We start from the raw sequence: 22,550 nt of genomic DNA, 5'->3' as shown, positions 1-22,550 counted from the left end.
TTGGAAACAGCTGTTGCCATATTTGCACCTCCCCATTCTGAACCTAAGGGATGGCTTCAGGAGAGAGCAGGATAAGCAAGCCTTGGAAAAGCTGGGGAACTCAGGAGGTGAGAAAAACAGTTTTGATCTGATTGATCATTATCCCATGGATAAACATGAAAGACAAAATGTTTAGGAGCCTTTGAGTTACAGGTTATGGGGATAAAATATCAATTCCGTCTCTAAATCCCTCGTCATAGAAAACTGAAATAAATATATTTTCAGGATTATAGGATGTTCCATCTTTCCTTAATTTGCTGATGATTCTGTTTTACTCTTTGCTAAATAGACTTTCTGACCACCGTAACTCAGCTTCTTCACCTCTATGTATTTTTTAAAGTGCTCAAATGCAGTTTCAAGATTCTCCAATCATATATATATATTTTTTTAAAATTTACAAATGTGATATGCTATAGTTTATAGTCTCCTGGATAACAAAAAATACTTTTGAACTCATTGGGTAAAGTACCCATAGAACAGAGAAAGATCTGAGATTTTACCCTCCTAGCAAGCTAAATAAATGGCCTGAAGCAGTTTCATGGCTACTGGCAGAAGGCAGGAGTCTCCTGGGTCAGAGACAAGGGACAGCAGTTGACATACCCAGGATTACAGATCATCCAGCATCTGTACTCCAAGCCCCAGTGACACATCAGTGAGTTGTTCTGTGCGAGACAAACTCTTAACTAAGCTTAGGAAGCCCAAATTTTTATAATGGATAGCTTGCCTTTTGTCCTCGGAGAGACATTGTTTTCATCTTCTGAGACTCTTCGTTATACAGACATGGTTGGAGGAAACTATATGGAACAAAAGCAGTTAGTGCTCCTGCCTGAAAGATACACAAAAATGTGATACCCATGAAGAATCATTTTCCAACAGAACACATCAAGACTGGGGATAACTTGATCTCAGTCTTAAAGCAATAAAATGGAAGGAATCTTACCTGTAGTCCTTGATGTCCCTATTAGGCAAAACAAGGATTTAAAAAGTAGGAAAAATGAAGTCAGATTCTGAACCTGTTGTTATTTACTCATTTTGAGTTGCAAATGAATATTTTGTCATTATGAAAAATGCAATTAATGCAATTAATTTAAAGTACCCATCCTACCTCCCTATGGGTGACTACTCACCTTTTGATAAAAAAAAATGAGAACTTCTAATGCTTTAAGCCATCCAGTAGTAACATTATTAGGCTTTCTGGGAAGTACTTTTCTATACAGACAAGCATAACCACAATTGATAAGGATGTTATTTTAAATAAAATACTCTCTTCAGACCCTTGCAGTTCTTAAATTCCAGAGTCTGAAACTAATCAAGCTGTTGTGTATTATTCAGCCAATGACTTACTTCCATTGTTTGTTTTAAGGAAAAATAAATATGTAGCAGCATTAACTATCAGCAAGCAATCATTATTTCTAGTGGTGGGAAAACATGTGGGTAACATAGAGGTCTCCAGGGGAAAGATTTCAATGTCATTTACTGATTAACTTTCTTACATCAGGGTTGAGTCCACTTATCTAATGGTAAAAAGAAATTAGAACCCTTTCTCAGTTAGTTCCATCCTACAGATGGACTATGACATTTCCACTTTTGTTAATGTTCAGCACTTGACAAAGATGGGTGGCTAGTGTCATGAAACAGGGGGCATTATCATATTCTTCTCCCTGAAAGGAGATTGTATATTGATTCTCTTCATATGGCACTTTTCCCAGGAAGGAGAATGGAAGACTTTTGAATATAAGCTGTAGTTGCTCACAAAGGTAAGGAATGCCAGATAAGCAAAATCAGAATGAATTTGCTAAATACTAGCTTTCCAAAATTAGTTAAAGCTGTAGATTTTTCTGGCAAGATTAATAGGCTAGTCAACTGAAAACTACCATATGTGAAATGAAAACCTACCTTATTTTGAAAAATGGTACATTTTCCTAAGACTGGGAATCATGGTGGAGAGGCAGAGATAATAAGTGATGGGTTTAGTGGCTGATGATGACTGCAGCTGGGTGGAGGGCGGTGCTGAGGGTGACAGGAAGTGGGCCTGATACACGTAGTGATCACGTGAAGTGTGCTTGTTGAATGTGGTTGCAGGAGAGAGGAAACAGAGGAGTAGTTCTGGCTGTGGACTTCATCCCCCTGATGAACAGAAAACTAAGGGGTGAGCTATGCCTTGCTATTGGCTTAGTAAAATTTTGGGTTCCAACAGTGTTTTCCAGGTGGGAAACTGAATATGCCTGATAGTGAAACAGTGCCAAGTTGTAACTTCCTGAGACCCTTGACAATTCAGGAGACCCAGCTCAGGGCCCATCTGGTGAGATGGTTTTTAATTTAATCTTGAAAATGCTGCTGTTGTATTTTGGTTAAATTTTGATAGGAGGTTCTGCTTACAACTGAGTCTGACCATGAACTTAGTGGCATCAAGTCCTGGTTTCTGTGGGTAAACTGGATGTAAGATACTTCTCATACCCTATCCTGAAGGATGTGGAGTGACCCTCTCAAACCTTGTGATTTGCTGAACCGTTAACTCTGAGGCGTTTGTTTGCACTCTATGTACTTGTATATATAGTACATACATATGTATGTACATGTGGTTATCTAATGTGCATTATATACGTGTATATATCTCCTTTCCTTTCACTTTTTTATTCCCTGAAGTAGAAAGCACTTGTCTCCAACAAATGCACTCAGGATTTACTCATGAATCCGTATTAACACGCAATTCAGAAAACAGCTGAGGACAATTTGTGGCTCTCTTGAGTCCCCTCCTGTTTCTGTTCGCTCCCATTTTCCTGGGCTATAGACTTTGTGAATCAGTGCTTGTTTTCTTTGCTGCTTTAGCAGCGAGATTAGATTTTCAGGGTGCTGACACTGGTGCCTAGTATCCTGGTGGTGAGCTCCATTTTGTTCGGCTTTTCCCCGTAATATAACCAAGGAAACTTAAAAAAATAATGTCTAAGATTTGATAATTTATTTTAAATGATTAATTCAAATCCAAAAGTGTTTTTGACAACACAAAAGTTAACCAAGATGTAAGGAAATTACATTTATCTTAAAAATACAGTACCCAGATTTTTTTTTTAAAGTCTGGTTAATATTCTGAAATCTGTATAGAGTCTTGTTCAAGTTTAATTTGAAGTAGAAATGTGCTAAGTTCAGAAATTTAGCAGGTGTTACAGGTGACTTCTTTTATTCATGTGACAAAAAATACATACATACACACATGCCCATAAACACACACACACACACACACACACATATTCCTCTTCAGAATGTGCATGCCTGACTTTCTATAACCCAGCTGAAATGGAAAATATTCACCATTCTGGAATGTTTACCTTTCAGTAGCTTGACACAACAGTGTGTTGAGTCAAACATGACTGGTATAAAATGATTCTCCAGTATTTTCTTAGTTGATTTCAGTCACAGAAGGCTGAGGAATCGATCTGTGCACGTAGAGCTAAATGCCAGTCTCCATCGTTTCTGGTCTGTTCCATAGCTGATTGTTCTTGTGCAGGTTTGGCCAGCCCCTCTTTCTGTCTCCGGGGCTGACAGTTGCTTTGATGTGGCCTGCTGTGCTTCACATTCATATAGACATGTCCCATTATGTCAGGGATTTAGTGCCTACAGTGCTTGGCCACGTGCATGGACTGGTTAATGGTGTTAGATAATATTTACTGAGTGCCCATAACATGCTAGGTGCTGTAACACTGCCCCTGTGATAGGGTCCAGCTGTGAGCACAGTAAAGCATGGCAGGTTGACAGAGTGGGCTTTTTCCCTGCTTTAATTTCTCAGGCTGAGAAGGGAATATTGGCCCATTTTTTTCCCTTCTGTGTGAGGAGCATTTAGCTTATTCCATATTGTATTCCCTACATGCCTACTGACAATCTGAAGATAATATCACTTGGTGCTTGAGGCTAGAAATCCTTATTTGTTCTGATATCATACAATTTATGTTTGTAATTTCAGGCAGGTAGAAATTTCTGAGTGTGGTGTTTCTTGTAAGAACATTCAGCAAATCTATTTCATCTTCTTTAAAACTGGAACTTAAAAACTCAAATGACTGTGTTCAGCTCAATAACCACAGATAGTAATGACACCTCTAAGTAGCTAATGCACGCGTGTAATCTCCTCATAGCCCTGATTTAACTTTATTTACAGATTAAAATTGAATTGCAGTTGATATATTGATATATTAGGCAGAAAGTGATTATCAAGTATCCATCACTGATGAAGGAAAAACCAATCAAATTACGCTCCAAGGTTTGCTTTACCCTAACCTAACTCATCACCTTATAAAACTCAGAGGATTTGAGTCATACGCTCTCCGTAAAGTCAATGAGCCACAACTCCCACTAAACTTCTTTCTGTTCCTTGCAAGGCATTCATGAGTTACACTAATTTGCACAACTGCCAAGTGGTTATGAAGGGAAATGGCAGTGGGCTGGAGATTTAACATCTGTGCTTCCTCCTCGTATATGTGATCTTGATAATATTATTCTTTAATGTTTATTGCAAATCCATAAGGAATTTGGTTCCATGCTGTTCATGACATGGAATCAACCTATGCCTAAAACTCAGCTGGAAAGATGTGTGGAGTAGAGAACAGGGGTGCCTGCAACAGTCAAAAACAGATTAGGAAAGCTGTCTCGTTGGAGAAAGAATCCGAATCAGTCTGTGTTTCAGAAAACACTGGAACATCTTGATTAGAAACATGATGATGCTCTCGTTCGTCTTAAGCATTCATAACTCCCCACTTCAGAAGTAGAAAACGTAAATGGGGAGGGGAAAACATAATGGAATAGCATCAGATTAATCACCATGTGTCTGGGGGCTGAATGAGTTGTCCAGGGGGCTGTGATCTCAGTAGCAGTGGCCCAATATAGATTTCCTTCCATTCTTCCTTTAAAAACATTTTTTTAAATTTCTTTTTATTTAAGAGGCAGAGAGACAGAGATCTCCAATCATCGGTTTAATTCACAGGTACCAGAAGTGTTTGGGGTTTGGCCAGGCTAAAGTTGGGAGCCAGGAACTCAATGCAGGTCTCCCAAGTGGGTGGCAGGAACCCAACTACTTAAGCCATCACTGCTGCCTCCTCGGGGCTGAACTGACCTCCATTCTTATAACTAAAGACTAGTAAGATAAAGTTTAAATATTCAGCACTATCACATTTCAGAGTGTTGCTAATGGCATATGGCAGGAGCACTCATTCTCATCATCTAAGGGGGTTCTTAAATAAGAAGGTCTATGTTTATATAGTTGCATATTGTATATGTTGTATTTACTATTGTATCCCCTGAGATACATTTTTTAACAAACTATCCTTCCATGCAACATGATCTGAAACTTTTAAATATTGTGCTTGTCCTCCTTTTCCACTAGTTATTTCATTTGTCTATGATGGAAAATGTGACTGTTGTCAGTAAGTACTGTTTCTTTTTTTCTTTGTTAATATATTACTCTTTTTATAAATATAGGTAGAACAGATTTTATGTATTACATAAATATAATTCTAAGAAAATAGCTCTATTTCCCTTCCTCCCTCCCTTTTTATTCCTCCCTCTTTACTTCATTCCTTTATTTTTTGCAATAACATACTTTTAATTTACTTCATAGTCACAGGCTTAATGTACCACTAACAATAATGTTCAAGAAGTGAAAAATAGAAACACTGTTTCACAGCAAAAAAGACAGGGCTATAAATAATAATCAGATCAAAGATATCAGTTCTAGTGTATTTTTATTTTATGTTCTATATTAATTACCACATATCAGAGAAAACATTTGTCTTTTTGGAACTGGCTTATTTCACTAAGAATAATGGTTTCCAGTTGCATCCATTTTATTGTAAAATGGATTTCTTTAATGGCTGAATAGTATTCCATTGTGTATCTGTACCACATTTTTTTTTTTTAATTTTTTTTATTTTTTGACAGGCAGAGTGGACAGTGAGAGAGAGAGACAGAGAGAAAGGTCTTCCTTTTGCCGTTGGTTCACCCTCCAATGGCCGCCGCGGCCGGCCGGCGCACCGCGCTGATCCGATGGCAGGAGCCAGGAGCCAGGTGCTTTTTTCCTGGTCTCCCATGGGGTGCAGGGCCCAAGCACCTGGGCCATCCTCCACTGCACTCCTGGGCCACAGCAGAGAGCTGGCCTGGAAGAGGGGCAACCGGGACAGAATCCGGCGCCCCAACCGGGACTAGAACCTGGTGTGCCGGCGCCGCTAGGCGGAGGATTAGCCTAGTGAGCCGCGGCGCCGGCCCTGTACCACATTTTCTTTATCTAGTCATCAGCTGATGGACATCTGGGTTGACTTGGTATTATAGCTGTTGTGGGTTGGTCTGCTGTAAACAGGAGAGTACAGGTAACACTTTCATATACTGATTTCATTTCCTTTTGGTAAGTTCCCAGGAATGGGATGGCTGGGTTACATGGTAGATCTGTTTTCAAGTTTCTGAGGAATCTCCATGCAGTCTTTCATAATGGTTGTACTAGTTTACATCTCCAACAATACTGTATTAGGTTACCTTTTTCTCCACATTCTTGCCAGGATTTATTACATTTTGATTTTTTGGATGGTAGCCCATTCTAACTGAGGTAAAATATTACCTCATTGTGGCTTTTAGTTGCAATTTCCTGATGGCCAGTGGTCCAGCATTTGGTTCATGTGCCTGTTGACCATTTGTATTTCATCATTTGAAAAATGCCTATTTATATCATTTACCCATTTGTTAACTACACTGACTGACTGTTTTTGTTGAGCTTCTCGAGTTCCTTATATATTCTGGATATTATTCCTTTATCTGACACATACTTTTCAGATATTTTCTTCTATTGGTTGCTTCTTCATTTTGTTGAGTAGTTTTCTTTTACTATATAGAAGCTTTGTGGCTTGATGGAATCCCATTTGCCTAGTTTTGCTTTTATTGCCTTGCTTCTGAGGTCTTATGCAAGAAGTCCTTGCCTAAACCCATGTCTTCCCAAGTTTCTCCAGTGTTTTCCTCTAGCAATTTGATGGTATCAGGTTATAGATTTAGATTATTGATCCACTGTGAGTTGATTTTTATATAAGGTATAGGTAGGGGTATTGTTTCATACTTCTGTGCCTGCAGATTCAATTTTCCCAACACCATTTGTTGAAGAGACTTTTCTGTCTAGGGAGTGCTTTTAGTTCATTTGTTGAAGGTTAGTGTGTTGTAGATGCATGGATTAATTTCTGGGGTTTCTATTCTCTTCCATTGGTCTACATGTCTGTTTTTATGCCAATATCAGCCTGTTTTGATTATAACTGCCACATAGCATGTCTTGAAATCTGGTATTGTTAGGACTCTGAATTTGTTTTTGTTGTTTAAGATTACTTTAGGTATTCGGATTCTCTTTGGTTTCCATATGAATTTTAGGATTGTTTTTTTTTCTAGATCTGAGAATGTCCTTGGTATTTTGATTGGGATTGTGTTGAATCTTAATTGCTTTCAGTAGTATGGACATTGTGAGGACATTAATGCTTCCAATCCAGGAACATGGAAGATTTTTCCATTTTTTCTGTCTTCTATTTCTTAATATTTTGCAATTTTCATTGTATAGATCTTACACATCCTTGGTTAAATTTATTCCAAGATTTTAATTTTTTTGTAACTATTGTGATTGATACTGATCTTAAAAGTTCTTTCTCAGCCATGGAATTGTATACAAATGCTATTGATTTTTTGTATGTTCATATTGTAACCTACAGCTTTGCCAATTTCTCTTATGATTCCAAAGGTCTCTTAGTGGACTTTTTTGGTTCTCCTATAAATAGGATCATACTAGCTGCCAAAAGGGATAATTTGACTTCCTCTTTTCCCATTTGTATCACTTTTAATTATTTTTCTTGCCTATATGGCTCTGGCGAAAATGTCCAGAACTATATTGAATAGTAATGGTAAAAGTAGGAATCCTTGTCTGGTTCTGGATGTTATTAGAAAGGCTTCCAGCTTTTCTCAATTAAATATGATGTGCATTTCCCAGATGGCTAGTGATCTTGAACATTTTTTTCATGTGTCTCTTTGCCATTTGAATTTATTTTTGAAAAATGCCTGTTCAAGTCCTTTGCCCATATCTTAACTGAAATGTTTGTTTTGTTATTGTTGAGTTTCTTGAGCTCTTTATAGATTCTGGATATTAATCCGTTATCAGTTTCATAGTTTGCAAATATGTTCTCCCATTCTGTCAATTGTCTCTTGACTTTAAGTGTTTGCAGTGCAGAAGCTTCTTACTTTGATATAATCCTATTTGTATATTTTAGCTTTGATTGCTTCTGCTTCTCAGGTTTTTCCCAAGAAGAATTTGCTTATGCCATTGTCTTGAAGAATTTCCCCAATGTTTTCTTCTAGTAATTTTATGATATTGGGTCATAAATTTAGTTCCTTGTTCCATTTTCATTTGATTTTTGTGTAAAGTGTAAGTTTGGAGTCTTGTTTTATACTTCTGCATGCAGATCCAATTTTCCCAGCACCATTTGTTGAAGAGACTGTCCTTTCTTCAGAGATTGATATTATCTCCTTTGTCAAAGATCAGTTGGTTGTAGATGTGTGTATTGATTTCTGGAGTTTCTGTTCTGTTCCATTGGTCTACATGTTTATTTTCATGCTAGTACCAGGCTGTTTTGATTATAACTGCCACATAACATGTCTTGAAATCCAGTGTGGTGATGACTCTGGATGTGTTCTTGTTGTTTAAGACTGCTTTTAAAAAGGTTGTTTTAGGTATTAGGGGTTTCTTGTGTTTCCATATGAATTTTAAAATCATTTATTTCTACATATAAGAATTTCTTACATTTTTACTTGGATTGCATTGAATCTGTACATTACTTTTGGTAGTGTGGACATTTTCATATTAATTCTTCCAATCCATGAACGGTCAAGATTTTTTCTTTTTTTGTGTCCTCTATTTTGTTATTTGATGTTTCCTAATTTTCTTTTTTTTAACTTTTATTTAATGAATACAAATTTCCAAAGCGCAGCTTATGGATTACAATGGCTTCTTCCCCCCATAACTTCCCTCCCAACCACAACCCTCCCCTTTCCCTCTCCCTCCCCCCCTTCGATTCACATCAAGATTCATTTTCAATTCTCTTTATATACAGAATTCTTTTCTAGAATATAGTGCTTTTTTTTCTTTAACTTTTATTTAATGAATATAAATTTCCAAAGTATAGCTTATGGATTACAGTGGCTTCCACCCCCCATAACTTCGTGCCCACCTGCAACCCTCCCCTTTCCCACTCCCTCTCCCCTTCCATTCACATCAAGATTCATTTTCAATCTCTTTATATACAGAAGATCAGTTTAGCATATATTAAATAAAGATTTCAACAGTTTGCACCCACATAGAAACACAAAGTGAAAAATACTGTTTGAGTACTAGTTATAGCATTAAATCACAATGTACAGCACATTAAGGACAGAGATCCTACATGAGGAATAAGTGCACAGTGACTCCTGTTGTTGACTTAACAAATTGACACTCTTGTTTATGGCATCAGTAATCACCCTAGGCTCTTGTCATGAGTCGCCAAGGCTATGGAAGCCTTTTGAGTTCACTGACTCTGATCATATTTGGACAAGGTCGTAGTCAGAGTGAAAGTTCTCTCCTCCCTTCAGAGAAAGGTACCTCCTTCTTTGATGACCTGTTCTTTCCACTGGGATCTCACTCACGGAGATCTTTCATTTAGGTGTTTGTTGTTTTTTTTTTTTTTTTTTTTTTTTTTTTTTTGCCAGAGTGTCTTGGCTTTCCATGCCTAAAATACTCTCATGGGCTCTTCAGCCGGATCCACATGCCTTAAGGGCTGATTCTGAGGCCAGAATGCTGTTTAAGACATCTGCCATTCTATGAGTCTGCTGTGTATCTCGCTTCCCGTGTTGGATCGTTCTCTCCCTTTTTTATTCTATCAGCTAGTATTTGCAGACACTATTCTTGTTTATGTGATCCCTTTGGCTCTTAGTCCTATCATTATGATCAATTGTGAACAGAAATTGATCACTGGGACTAGTGAGATGGCATTGGTACATGCCACCTTGATAGGATTGAATTGGAATCCCTGGTATGTTTCTTTTTTTTTTTTTTTGAAAAATTTAAATTTTTTAATTTATATAAATGGAACAAATTTCATACATCTCATACATACAGTTTTAAGTACATAATGATACTGCCCACAGCATCCTCCCTCCTTCCTTCAATCCCACCCTTCCTCCTGCCTGCTTTCTTATTTTTCCTTTAATTTTTGCGATAATATACTTTTTTTTAATCTTTTATTTAATGAATATAAATTTCCAAAGTACGACTCATGTGTTACAATGGCTTCCCCCCCCCATACCATCCCTCCCACCCACAACCCTCCCCTTTCCCACTCCCTCTCCCCTTCCATTCACATCAAGATTCATTTTTGATTATCTTAATATACAGAAGATCAGCTTAGTATACCTTAAGTAAGTATTTCAACAGTTTGCTCCCACACAGAAACATAAAGTGAAAAATAATAGATGATTTTTTTTAAATGATGATGAAATCAGATCAGACCTATTGTCATGTTTAATCCCAGTGAGAGTCAAGTTGGGAATTGATAATTTCTTTCTTTCTTTTTTTTTTTTTTTTTTTTTACAGAAGATCAGTTTAGTGTACATTAAGTAAAGATTTCAGTCGTTTGCACCCCCATAGAAACACAAAGTGAAATATACTGTTTGAGTACTCGTTATAGCATTAAGCCTCAGTGTACAGCACGTTAAGGACAGAGATCCTACATGAGGAGTAAGTGCACAGTGACTCCTGTTGTTGACTTTACAAATTGACACTCCTGTTTATGGCATCAGTAATCTCCCTATGCACCAGTTATGAGTTTCCAAGGCTATGGAAGCCCTCTGAGTTCTCCGACTCTTATCTTGTTTAGACACGGTCATAGTCAAAGTGGAGGTTCTCTCCTCCCTTCAGAGAAAGGCACCTCCCTCTTTGAAGACCTGTTCTTTCCACTGGGATCTCACTCACAGAGATCTTTTTGCCAGAGTGTCTTGGCTTTCCATGCCTGAAATACTCTCATGGGCTTTTCAGCCAGATCCGAGTGCCTTTAGGGCTGATTCTGAGGCCAGAGTGCTATTTAGGACATCCGCCATTCTATGAGTCTGCTGAGTATCTCACTTCCCATGTTGGATCACTCTCCCCTTTATTTATTCTATCGGTTGGTGTTAGCAGATACTAGACTTGTTTATGTGCTCCCTTTGACTCTTAGTCCTTTCATTATGATCAATTGTGAACTGAAATTGATCACTTGGAATAGTGAGATGGCATTGGCACATGCCACCTTGATGGGATTGAATTGGAATCCCCTGGTATGTTTCCAACTCTACCAATTGGGGCAAGTCAGCCCGAGCATGCCCCAAATTATACATCTCTTCCCTCTCTTATTCCCACTCTTATGTTTAACAGGGATCACATTTCAGTTAATTTTCAACACTTAAGAATAACTGTGTGATAATTACAGAATTAAACCAGTCATATTAAGTAGAACAGACAAAAAAAAAATACTATGAGGGATCCCTGGTATGTTTCTAACTCTACCGTTTGGGGCAAGTCAGCTTGAGCATGTCCTGAATTGCACATCTCTTCCCTCTCTTATTTCCACTCTTATATTTAACAGCAATCACTTTTCAGTTAAGTTTCAACACTTAAGAATAACTGTGTATTGATTACAGTATTCAACCAAAAGTATTAAGTAGAACAAACAAAAAAAATACTAAGAGGGATAACGTTTTAAGTTGTTCATCAACAGTCAGGGCGAGGGCTGATCAAGTCACCGTTTCTCATAGTGTTCATTTCACTGTAACAGGTTTCCTTTTTGGTGCACGGTTAGTTGTCACCGATCAGGGAGAACATATGATATTTGTCCATTTGGGACTGGCTTATTTCACTCAGCATAATGTTTTCCAAATTCCTAACAGGGGTCACACTTTTCAGTTAAAATTTAAACACCTAAGAATAATTGTGTGTTAATTATAGAGTTCAACCAATAGTACTAGAATAAAAAAAAACTAAAATTGATAAAGTATTACATTGTACATCAACAGTCAGGACAAGAGCTGATGAAGTCACTGTTTCTCATAGTGTCCATTTCACGTCAACAGGTTTCCCCTTTGGTGCTCAGTTAGTTATCGCCTATCAGGGAGAACATATGATATTTGTCCCTTTGGGCCTGGCTTAGTTCACTCAGCATGATCAAGGACCTCAATAGACATTTTTCAAAAGAGGAAATCCAAATGGCCAACAGGCACATGAAAAAATGTTCAAGGTCGCTAGCAGTCAAGGAAATGCAAATCAAAACCACAATGAAGTTCCACCTCACCCCGGTCAGAATGGCTCACATGCAGAAATCTACCAACAACAGATGCTGGTGAGGATGTGGGGAAAAAGGGACACTAACCCACTGTTGGTGGGAATGCAAACTGGTTAAGCCACTATGGAAGTCAGTCTGGAGATTCTTCAGAAACCTGAATATAACCCTGCCATACAACCCAGCCATTCCACTTCTTGGAATTTTCCCAAAGGAAATTAAATTGGCAAACAAAAAAGCTGTCTGCACCTTAATGTTTATTGCAGCTCAATTCACAATAGCTAAGACCTGGAATCAACCCAAATGCCCATCAACAGTAGATTGGATAAAGAAATTATGGAGCATGTACTCTATAGAATACTATACAGCAGTTAAAAACAACGAAACCTGGTCATTTGCAACAAGATGGAGGAATCTGTTTCCTAATTTTCATCATACAGACCTTTCACCTCCTTCCTTATATTCATTTCAAGATAATTAATTTTTGTACCCAATTGTGAATGGAAATGACCTTACTAGTTCTTTCTCAGCCGTGGCCTTGTCCATGTACACAAAGTCTATTGATTTTCTAAAGATTTTTTAAAAAAAATTTTATTGTTCAAAAGGCAGAATTACTGAGAGATAGAGGCAGAGAGAGAGAGAGAGATCTTAAATCTGCTGGTTTACTCCCTGAAGGTCTGGAATGGCCGGAGCTGTGCCAATCCAAATCCAGAGGGCCAGGAGCTTCTTCTGGGTCTCTCACATGGGTGCAGGAGCCCAAGGGCTTGGGTCATCTTCCACTGCTTTCCAGACCAAATTAGAGATCTGAATCAGAAGCAGCAGCAGTTGGAACTCGAACCTGTGCCCACATGGGATGCTGGCACTGCAAGCAGTGGCTTTATCCGCTATGCCACAGCACTGGCCCCAGGCTATTGACTTTTGTGTGTGTTAATTTTCTAAAGATTTATATATTTGAAAGCAGAGAGAGAGAGAGAGAGAGAGAGAGAGAGTGAGAGTCTTCCATTTGTTGGTTTACTCCCCATATGTCCACAAAGGCTGGAGCTGAATCAATCTGAAGCCAGGAGCCAGTAGCTTCTTCCAGGTCTCTCACGTGGGTTCCAGGCCCAAGGACTTGGGCCATGTTTTACTGCTTTCCAAAATCTTAACAGAGAGCTGGATCAGTAGTGGAGCAGCTGGGACTCGAACTGACGTCCCTATGGGATGCAAGCACTGCAGGTGGTGGCTTTATTCACTATGCCACAACACGGGACCCTTGCATGTTAATTTTATATCCTGCAACTTTACCAAACTCTCTTATGAGTTCCAATAGTCTCTTAGTGGAGCCTTTTGGTTTCCCTTATATATGGAATCCTGTCATCTGCGAACAGGTATAATTTGACTTCCTCCATCCCAATTTGTATTCCTTTGATTTCTTTTTCTTGCCTCATGGCTCTGGCTAAAACTTCCAGAACTATATTGAATAGCAATTGGAAAAGTACGGATCCTTGTCTGGTTCTGAATGTAAGTGTAAATGTTTACAGTTTCTCCCCATTCATTATAGGCTGGCTGTGATTTTGTCATACATTGCCTTGATTGTATTGAGAAATGTTCCTGCTATACCCACTTTGCTTGTGTTTTTTATTGTTAAAGGATGTTGTATTTTATCAAATACTTTCTCAGTGTCTATTGAAATAATCATACGGTTTTTATTTTTCAATTTATTAATGTGATGTATCACTTGATTTGCCTATGTCAATACATTCCTGCATAACAGGGATAAATCCTGCTTTGTCCATGTGAATGATCATTTTGATGTGTTGTTGGATTCAATTACCTAATATTTTATTGAGAATTTTTGCATCTGTGTTCATCAATGATATTGGTCTATAGTTCCCTTTCTTTGTTATATCTTTTTCTGGCTTTGGAATTAAGGTAATGCTGGCCTCAAAGAAGGAGTTTGGGAGGATTCCCTCCCTTTAATTGTTTTGAATAGTTTGAGAAGAATTGGAATTAGTTCTTTAAGAGTCTGGTAGAATTTAGCAGAGAATCCACTTGGTCCTGGGTTTTTCTTTGCTGGAAGGATATTTATTACTGATTCAATTTCTGCTTGGTTATTGGTCTATGTAGGTTTTCAATATCTTTGTGCCTCAATTTTGTTAGATTGTATGTGTCCAGGAACATATCCATTTCTTCTGAATTTTCCAATTTTCTGGCATACAGCTCTTTGTGGTAATTCCTGATGATTCTTTTTATTTCCGTGGTACTGTAACATCTCCTTTTTCATTTTTGATTTTATTGATTTGAGTCTTCTCCCTCTTTCTTTTTGGTCAGTTGGTCCAATGGTGTATCACTTTTATTTATTTTTTCAAAAACCCAGCCCTTCATTTCACTGATCTTTTTTTTTTTTCTGGTTTCAATGTTATTTATTTCTTCTCTAATTATTTCTTTTCTCCTATTAATTTTGGGTTTGATTTGTTTTTCTATATCCCTGAGATGCATTGATAGTTCATTTATTTGATGCCTGTCTAGTTTTTTGATGTAGCACTAATTGCTATAAACTTCCCTCTTCACATTGTTTTTACTGTGTCTATAATTTTGATATTTTAAATTGTCATTCTTTTCCAGGAATTTTTGATTTCCTTTTTTATTATTTCTGTGATCTACTGTTCATTGAGGAGTGTGTTCAGTCTCCATGTGTTTGCATATGATCTATAGATTCTTAGTTGTTAATCCAGTTTCTTTCCATTGTGGTCAGAAAAGATAAATGGTATGATTTCAATTTTTTTTTTAATTTACCAAGAGCTTTATAGCCTAGCATGAGGTCCAGACTAGACAACACTGCATGCACTGACAAATAGAATATGTATTCTGCAACTTTGTGGGATGAAAAGTTCTGTAAATATCAGTTAGGTCCATATGGTCCATAGTGTTGATTAGCCCTATTGTTTCTTTGTTGATTTTCTTTCTAGTTGATGAAAGTGGGGCATTGAAGTCCCCCATTACTATTGTATTGGAGTCTGGGTCTCCCTTTAGATCCATTAACATTTGTTTAAAATAGCCAGGCACTCTGGCACTGGGTGTATCTACATTTATTATAGTCGCATCTTCCTGTTGAGTTGAACAGTGGATCCCTTAATATTTACATAATGCCCTTCTTTGTCTCTTAACTTTTTTTTTTTGTTTAAAGTTTATTTTGTCTGATGTTAGATTGGCTTCTCCTGCTTGTTTTTGTTTTTCATTAACATGGAATATCTCTTTCCATCCTTTGACTTTCAGTCTTCATGTTTCTTTGATGGTAAGGTGTGTTTCTTGCAAGCAGCAAATACATAAGTCTTGTTTTTTAATCCATTCAGCCAGACTGTATCTTTTAATTGGAGAACTAAAAGGCTATTTACATTCAAAGTGTCTATTGATAAGTAATGACTTGGCTCTGCCATTTTTCCGAAAGTATTCCTACTGATTTCTTCAGACTTCCTTTGTACTTTTCCTAGGAGATTTACTGGCTTCACATTCTTTCATAATGATGACTATCTTTCTGTGTTTCTGTGTGTAGCACATCCTTAAGCATCATTTGTAAGGCTGGGCAAATGGTGAAAAATTCTTTCAATTTCTGTCTATTATGGAAGGTTATTTCACTTTTAGTCATATAAATGAGAGCCTTGCAGGGTACAGTATTCTGGGTTTGCAGTTTTTTTCTTTTAAGTCTTGTACTATGTCTCTCCATTCTCTCCTAGCCTGTAGGGTTTCTGATGAGAAGTCTGCTAGGAGTCTAATTGGAGATCCACTGAAAGTAATCTGACATTTCTCTTTTGCACTTTTTAGAATTTTTTCTTTATGTTTTACTGTTGAACATTGACTACAATGTGCTGTGGTGAAGATCTTTTCTGGTCATGTCTGTTAGGAATTCTATGTGCTTCCTCTTTCCTGGACCTCCCATTCTTTCTCCAAATTGGTGAAGTTTTCTGTTACCATTTCACTGTACAGGCCTTCTAATCCATTCTCTTTCCACACCTTCTGGAACTCCCAAGACCTGCATATTGGGTTATTTGATAGTATCCTATAAATCTTGAACGCTGTATTTAATTTTTCTAATTTCTTTTTTTGGTGTGACTGAGATATTTCCAAAGACTTATCTTCTGGCTTATATATTCTTTCTTCTGCTTCACCAAGTTTGTTTTTTAGGCCTTCTCCTGTATTTTTTATTTGACATATTGAGTTCTTCATTTCTAGTACTTCAGTTTGATTTATCTTCAAAATGTTAATCTCACAGGAAAATTTTTCTTCCATCTCATGTATGGATTTCTTTAACTCAGGAATTTGCTTCACATTGCTTCTAAGTAATCCTACGATCATTCTTTTGAATTCATTTTCAGGCATTTCATTAATTTCTTCATCCTCACATTCTAATGTTGAAGTGTTACTGTGTTCTTTTGGGGGAGTTGTGTTACTTCCTTGTTCTTGTTTCTTGTGTTTCTGCATTTATTTTAAGCATTTGCTGAAATACTTATAGGTTTTCTCCACTGATGGATCTTTTCTTTGATCTGTGTTTCTGTGCCTAAGTTGAGTGTCTGCTCCTTCAGGGAATATCTAGAGGCGTGTGCTGGGAACTCTGGTGAGTACTCAAGTATTTGGCAAAAATCCAGGTGACACCCAAGTCGGGCTGGTAGATCTCCTCTATTGTCAGCAAGGGAAAGGGTATGAGCATATCTGCTGGCGTAATCATAATCTCACTTTCTCTTTTCCAAGGTGATCGGTGCCTGGGGTTTGCCCACAGTGGGCACAGCCTCATGCATGCTGACCATGAACCCCACAAAGGATCTGTGTAGTTCTCGGTGTAAGCACGGAATCTCGAGCAGTGACTCACGCCAAGTAGCCAGTGAGCTCTGAGCCTCTGACATGAGATACAGTAATTGCCCAGAGATCAGCTACAACCCTTGCCCTATCATGTAGTCACAGTGCACAAGATCCCATAGTTATAGGGTGCAGAGGATTCCCTCTCTGTCCCTCAAGCCTGCCCCATCCATGAGAGGGTAGACTCATCTCCAAGGCCGGCTCCCTCTGCCTTGGCAGTCTGAGGCCCAGAGCCTTTGATATGTTAACAGCATGGTAGCACCTCACAATCCTTAGTGAGCACCCAGCCCTCTGTCAACCATCCCAGCCAGCCTCAAAGGCAATGGGAAATGCAGATTTCTCCCTCTGCTAAAATGCCCTGGTTGTGCTTGTGAGAGCTGCTGCAGCTTCTAATTGTGTCAAGATGGTGCCATCTCCCCTCTAATTGCTGGGCACTCTTGTGAGGGGATGAGGAGAAAGAAATATGCTTTTCCTTTGCTGGATTAGAGGGTACCCTGCCTCCTGCTGTGGCTCCAGGCCAGTTTCAGACAGAGTGGTCCACAGGCTTTCTCTCTTACAGTATTACCAGTTGTGCTGGTTGCTGCAGTCTGCTCTCACCTTGCTCTGAGAACTTGGCTTCTCCAGTTTCTAGGTGTGGGAGTCAGAGATGGTGTCCAGGCTCACTGATGCATATCTGCACTTTGCATGCTGCTCTGTGGCTTTCCTCTTTCTTTGAAATGCTCTCCAACTCTCCCCTGGGAATACGCTTCCTACTTTTTTTTTTTCTCTGCTGTCTTCCCCTGGTTATATTTATCATGTCTTTTTCCTGTTCAGCCAACTTTGAATCCCAGTTACCAAGTGTGTTGTTGATGATTCCTGTATCAGTGTTTATCAGGGTTACTAGTCTATAGTTCTCTTTCTTTGTTGCATCTTTTTCTTGTTTTGGATAAGGTGGTCCTGGCCTCATGAAAGGAGTTTGGGAGGATTCCCTCCCTTTTAATTTTTTGAATGGCTTAAGAAGAATTAGGATTAGTTCTTCATTAGTTCTTCTTTAAGAATTTGGGAGACTTCAACAGTGAAGCCATCTGATTCTGAGATTTTCTTTGTTGGGGGGGTCTTTCTTACTGATTCAACCTCTGTCTTGCTTATTCTATGTGGATTTTGTCTTCATGTCTCAATTTTGGTAACTTGTATATGTCCAGAATTCTGTCCATTTCTTGTAGATTTTCCAGTTTGTTGACATAGAGCTGTTTTTAATAATGTTTAGTTTTTTTTTTTTAATCAGTGGCATCAGTTATAACATCTACTTTTTCATCTCTGATTTTATTAATTTGGGTCTTCTCCCCACCACCTTCTTTGGTTATTTGGGCCAGCCAGTGTCTCATCAATTTTGTTTATTTTTCTTAAAAACAAGCTCTTCATTTCACTGATCTTTTGTATGTTTTCCAAAGTTATTTCAATTACACATGAGCCCTAAGGAGCTTAGGGGAAAAGGCATAATTATTAAAAACCCAAGGCCATAAAACAGCATGTGTACAGGGCGCTGGATTCTGTCCTGGTTGCCCCTCTTCCAGGCCAGCTCTCTGCTGTGGCCTGGGAGTGCAGTGGAGGATGGCCCAAGTGCTTGGGCCCTGCACCCCATGGGAGACCAGGAGAAGTACCTGGCTCCTGCCTTTGGATCAGCGCCGTGTGCTGGCTGCAGTGCGCCGGCCGCGGCAGCCATTGGAGGGTGAACTAACGGCAAAAGGAAGACCTTCCTCTCTGTCTCTCTCCCTCACTGTCCACTCTGTCAAAAAAAAAAAAAAAACCAGCATGTGTAACTCCATATTTATTTCAGCATTCAGTCTTACCTATTGTGTTATACGCTATTAAGACATTCATCTATAACTTCAGAAAATGAAACTCCTTTCTGTTCTCAATATCATGTCTTCAAATCCAGTACACAGTGCTCATTGGCTTCAAAGGATAATACTTAAGTGCCAGAAGGGATGCATAAAGATGAAAGAAATACTCCATTACATATAGGTACATATTCATTCTTCTGTCCCATCCATATTGGTGAGTCTACCTGATAAGCTTTTTTTCCCCTAATGAGTGTGTTTTATACTCATATTACCTTGTACATCATCTGCTGTGTTATGCACATTTATTTCCCACATTATCAAAATATGCATTATTCAAAGAAAAGTAATGATGTGATTCAGGTATCATTTTCAAGAATCTTTGAGTTGAAAATGGGGGAGAGTACAGAAAAGCAGTAATTGACTTTGTTCATTCCTAACAGGAAGCTATCTGTACAGAAGGATTCAAAAGATTTATTAGTGAGAAAACTGCTAGTCTTAAAATAAATGCTTGCACTTTAAAAATGGAGACTAATCAAAGGGATCAAATAAATAAGACCAAGTTTCTTCTAATAATAATTGATAAAATTGAAAAGGAGAGAATGATCCAACATGGAAGCAGGCCACACAGGAGACTCATAGATTGACACATGCCCTAAACAACACTCTGGCCTCAGAATCAGCCCTTAAGGCATTTGGAACTGGCTAAAAAGCCCATGAGAGCATTTCAGGCATGGAAAGCCAAGACACTGGCAAAAAAAAAAATGACCTACATGGAAGATCTGTGTGAGTGAGATCCTGGTGGAAAGAAGGGGCCATCAAAGAAGGAGGTACCTTTCTATGAAGGGAGGAGAGAACTTCCACTTTGTTTATGGCCTTGTCTAAATTGGTCAGAGTTTGTGAACTCAAGAGGCTTCCATAGCCTTGGCAGCTCATGACAAGAGCCTCAGGTGATCACTGATGTTATAAATAAGAGTATCAATTGTTAAATCAACAACAGGAGTCACTGTGCACTTGCTCCCCATGTAGGACCTCTGTCTTTAATGAGCTTTATTATGAGAATTAACAGTAAAACTAGTCTTCAAACAGTACTTTATACTTTGTGTGGGTGCAAACTGTTGAAATCTTTACTTAGTATAGAGTTGATCTTTTGTATATCAAGATAATTAAAAATGAATCTTAAATGAAGAATAGGATGGGAAAGGGAGTGGGAAATGGGATGGTTTGTGGGTGGTAGGGTGGTTATGGGGGGAAGAACTACTATAATCCAGAAGTTGTACTTTTGGAATTTATTAAATAAAAGTTTTCTATTAAAAAATGGAGACTTAAATAGCTGTTAGACCAACTTCCTTCTAATACACAGCATGGACCAGGCACACAGCACCTAAACTAGGCCCAGCAAATGACCGATGCTGTCTACCCTATTCCAATGATGTTTTCCCCATTATTATCTAAGATACACCCCTGGAGGAATATTCTCTTTGATGTTATCCTATTGGTTCATTTGTTTTCATGCTCCTTCTTCTCACCACAAATCTTTTTTCTTTCTTTTTTTTTTTTCACAGAAAACTCTGCTTCATCTGTCATTTTGGAATGCAGTGTTAAATCATGTCCCAGCAAACTATCGCAGGCACTATGTGGTTCCTTATAAACTATCACTGTAACACTGTGACCCACATTCAGACCATTCTAAACAAACATTTGGAGCATTTAATCATTGAAACATAGGAAAAACAAGAAATACTGCAGGGTATACAATTTCTATGTTAATTTACAATGAAAAGATACTGGATCTCCATTTTTCCTTGGGATGCTAAGCAACAATTTATTCAGAGTTGGCTATATTTCATAGCTTGCAAAATATTTTACTGAGAAATCACATGAACTTTGACAAATGTTTTGCTGTGAGAATTTGGTAGTAGGGTTATTCTAAGAGAAAGGTGAAGTCTTGCTTTAAATGCCATTATCTGTGCACACTTGTTATGCTTTTTAACTTTGGTGCAGTGCTTTAAAAGAGTATCAACCCTTAGGGTACCTAGGAAGCATTAAGCACAGGCCATTGATGGGATAAACCATGCATGCTTTGTAAGCATGCACACCAAATACCCATTTGAAAAAGCACTTGCTTTATATATTCAGTGATTGAGTTGTAAGCACCAGCACTTGGACTGTTTCATCAGAAATGGAGTTTTTCATTTTCTATTGCATCTTATTTAACTAACATTTTATTTATCCCATATAAATACTGTTAGGAAACTGGCGCAGTTGTAGCCAGGTGGCCGCATGGCCCAGCTACCTGAGCCAGGCTCCACCCCCATCCTAATGGGATTCGCTGCTCCTGCTTCCCTGCCCGCCCTCAGGCAAAGTTTTAAAAGGGCCTGTTCCTTCACACAAGCTCTCTTGGCCCTTCTCTCCTGCTCTTTCTCGGTTCCTCTCTATAGCCTCCTCCTCTGGTTTCTTGGCTCTGCTCTCCTCTCTCCTCTTCTCTGCTCTCTCTTCTCTCCTTACTAGCTCCTCTCCTCTCTGTTTCTCTCCTATATTCTCTTTCTCTCTTTTTCCTTCGCCGCCCCTTCACTCCGGTCTGTAGGGTGTTCCCCAATAAACCCTTTCCCTTACTCCAGTGTCCGGTGTGCTTTGCGATGGCTAACATTATGATATAACAAATACAAATAACAATATGCTTCAGTCCTTGTCTTCAACGAGCTTAGGGTTTGGTATAAGCATCTATATAGCAACTATAATTACATGAGATATGTATGAGGTTATTTTACAAAGTTCATGGGAAAGTATAATTGAGATGAATTTATTTTGGTGCAAAAATTTCTTAAGTCCATACAAAGTTTTCCATAACATGCATTTTTTATGTTTTTGAAGATCTCTTGTATGATGGATTGCAAAATCTTTTTAACATCCCCAAAATGTTCTCTTTTAATTTCATTTTCCATAGACATTTTTCCTATTGCCAATTAAAAATGTGAATAGTCATTCATGTTATACCATGAAGAATAAGTTAAATCATGCCTGTAGGAAAGGCGGGCCCTTATCTGCTGCATCCCAGGATGTATTAGCAACAAGGTGAATCAAAAGCAGAAGAGCTGGGACGTGAGCCAGCACTGCAGTATGGGATGTGGGCACCCAAAGTGGTAGCTTAACCTGTTGCATCACAGCATCTACCTTGGGTCATGTTATTGAAGGAAAGGGTTTATAGAAAATAAAGACATTTGGAGGAAGAGAATATAATTAAAGAGACTAATAAGAAGAAATAGTGACAGTTTAGAAACAATTGAGAGTAGAGTTGCTAAAGCTGGTGGAGATCGAAGAAAAAACAGTGGTTGGTAGGCATACTCTATGTGAATATATATAAAACTTGTATCTTCAAATACTGATCCTCCTGCACACTGAGGGATTTTATTGTTATTTTAAGATGTCCTAGCATTGCTAAAAGTATAAGCATTCTCATAAGAGACCTCATCCCCTGTGGACACGCTGAGTGGCACATCATTTTGTCCTCTCAAAT

General features: G+C 38.4%; 2 long non-coding RNA genes across 17 annotated transcripts in view; one reads left to right on the top strand and one right to left on the bottom strand.

The window, feature by feature from the left end:
• Positions 1-762: 762 nt before the first annotated feature.
• Positions 763-2,060, bottom strand: LOC149122332 (uncharacterized). Its single transcript, XR_016220702.1, has 3 exons — positions 1,936-2,060; positions 980-997; positions 763-865 (listed from the first exon to the last, which is right to left on the bottom strand). It is a non-coding gene; the product is annotated as an uncharacterized LOC149122332 (long non-coding RNA).
• Positions 2,029-22,550, top strand: part of LOC149122331 (uncharacterized) — a 375,722-nt gene continuing 355,200 nt past the window's right edge. For 4 of the 16 annotated variants that reach the window (XR_016220690.1, XR_016220691.1, XR_016220689.1 and 1 more), the window contains exon 1: positions 2,031-2,188. This is a non-coding gene — a long non-coding RNA (uncharacterized LOC149122331). Of the gene's footprint in view, positions 2,189-22,550 lie in introns of all 16 variants that reach the window. The other 12 variants (XR_016220699.1, XR_016220701.1, XR_016220700.1 and 9 more) reach the window with 5 other exon arrangements.

Source organism: Oryctolagus cuniculus, chromosome 14 (genome assembly GCF_051225735.1).
Source record: "Oryctolagus cuniculus isolate XC-2025 breed Fujian yellow rabbit chromosome 14, ASM5122573v1, whole genome shotgun sequence".
Lineage (NCBI taxonomy): Eukaryota > Metazoa > Chordata > Mammalia > Lagomorpha > Leporidae > Oryctolagus > Oryctolagus cuniculus.
Note: the sequence above shows the minus strand (reverse complement) of the source record. Positions and strands in the feature narration are given on the sequence as shown.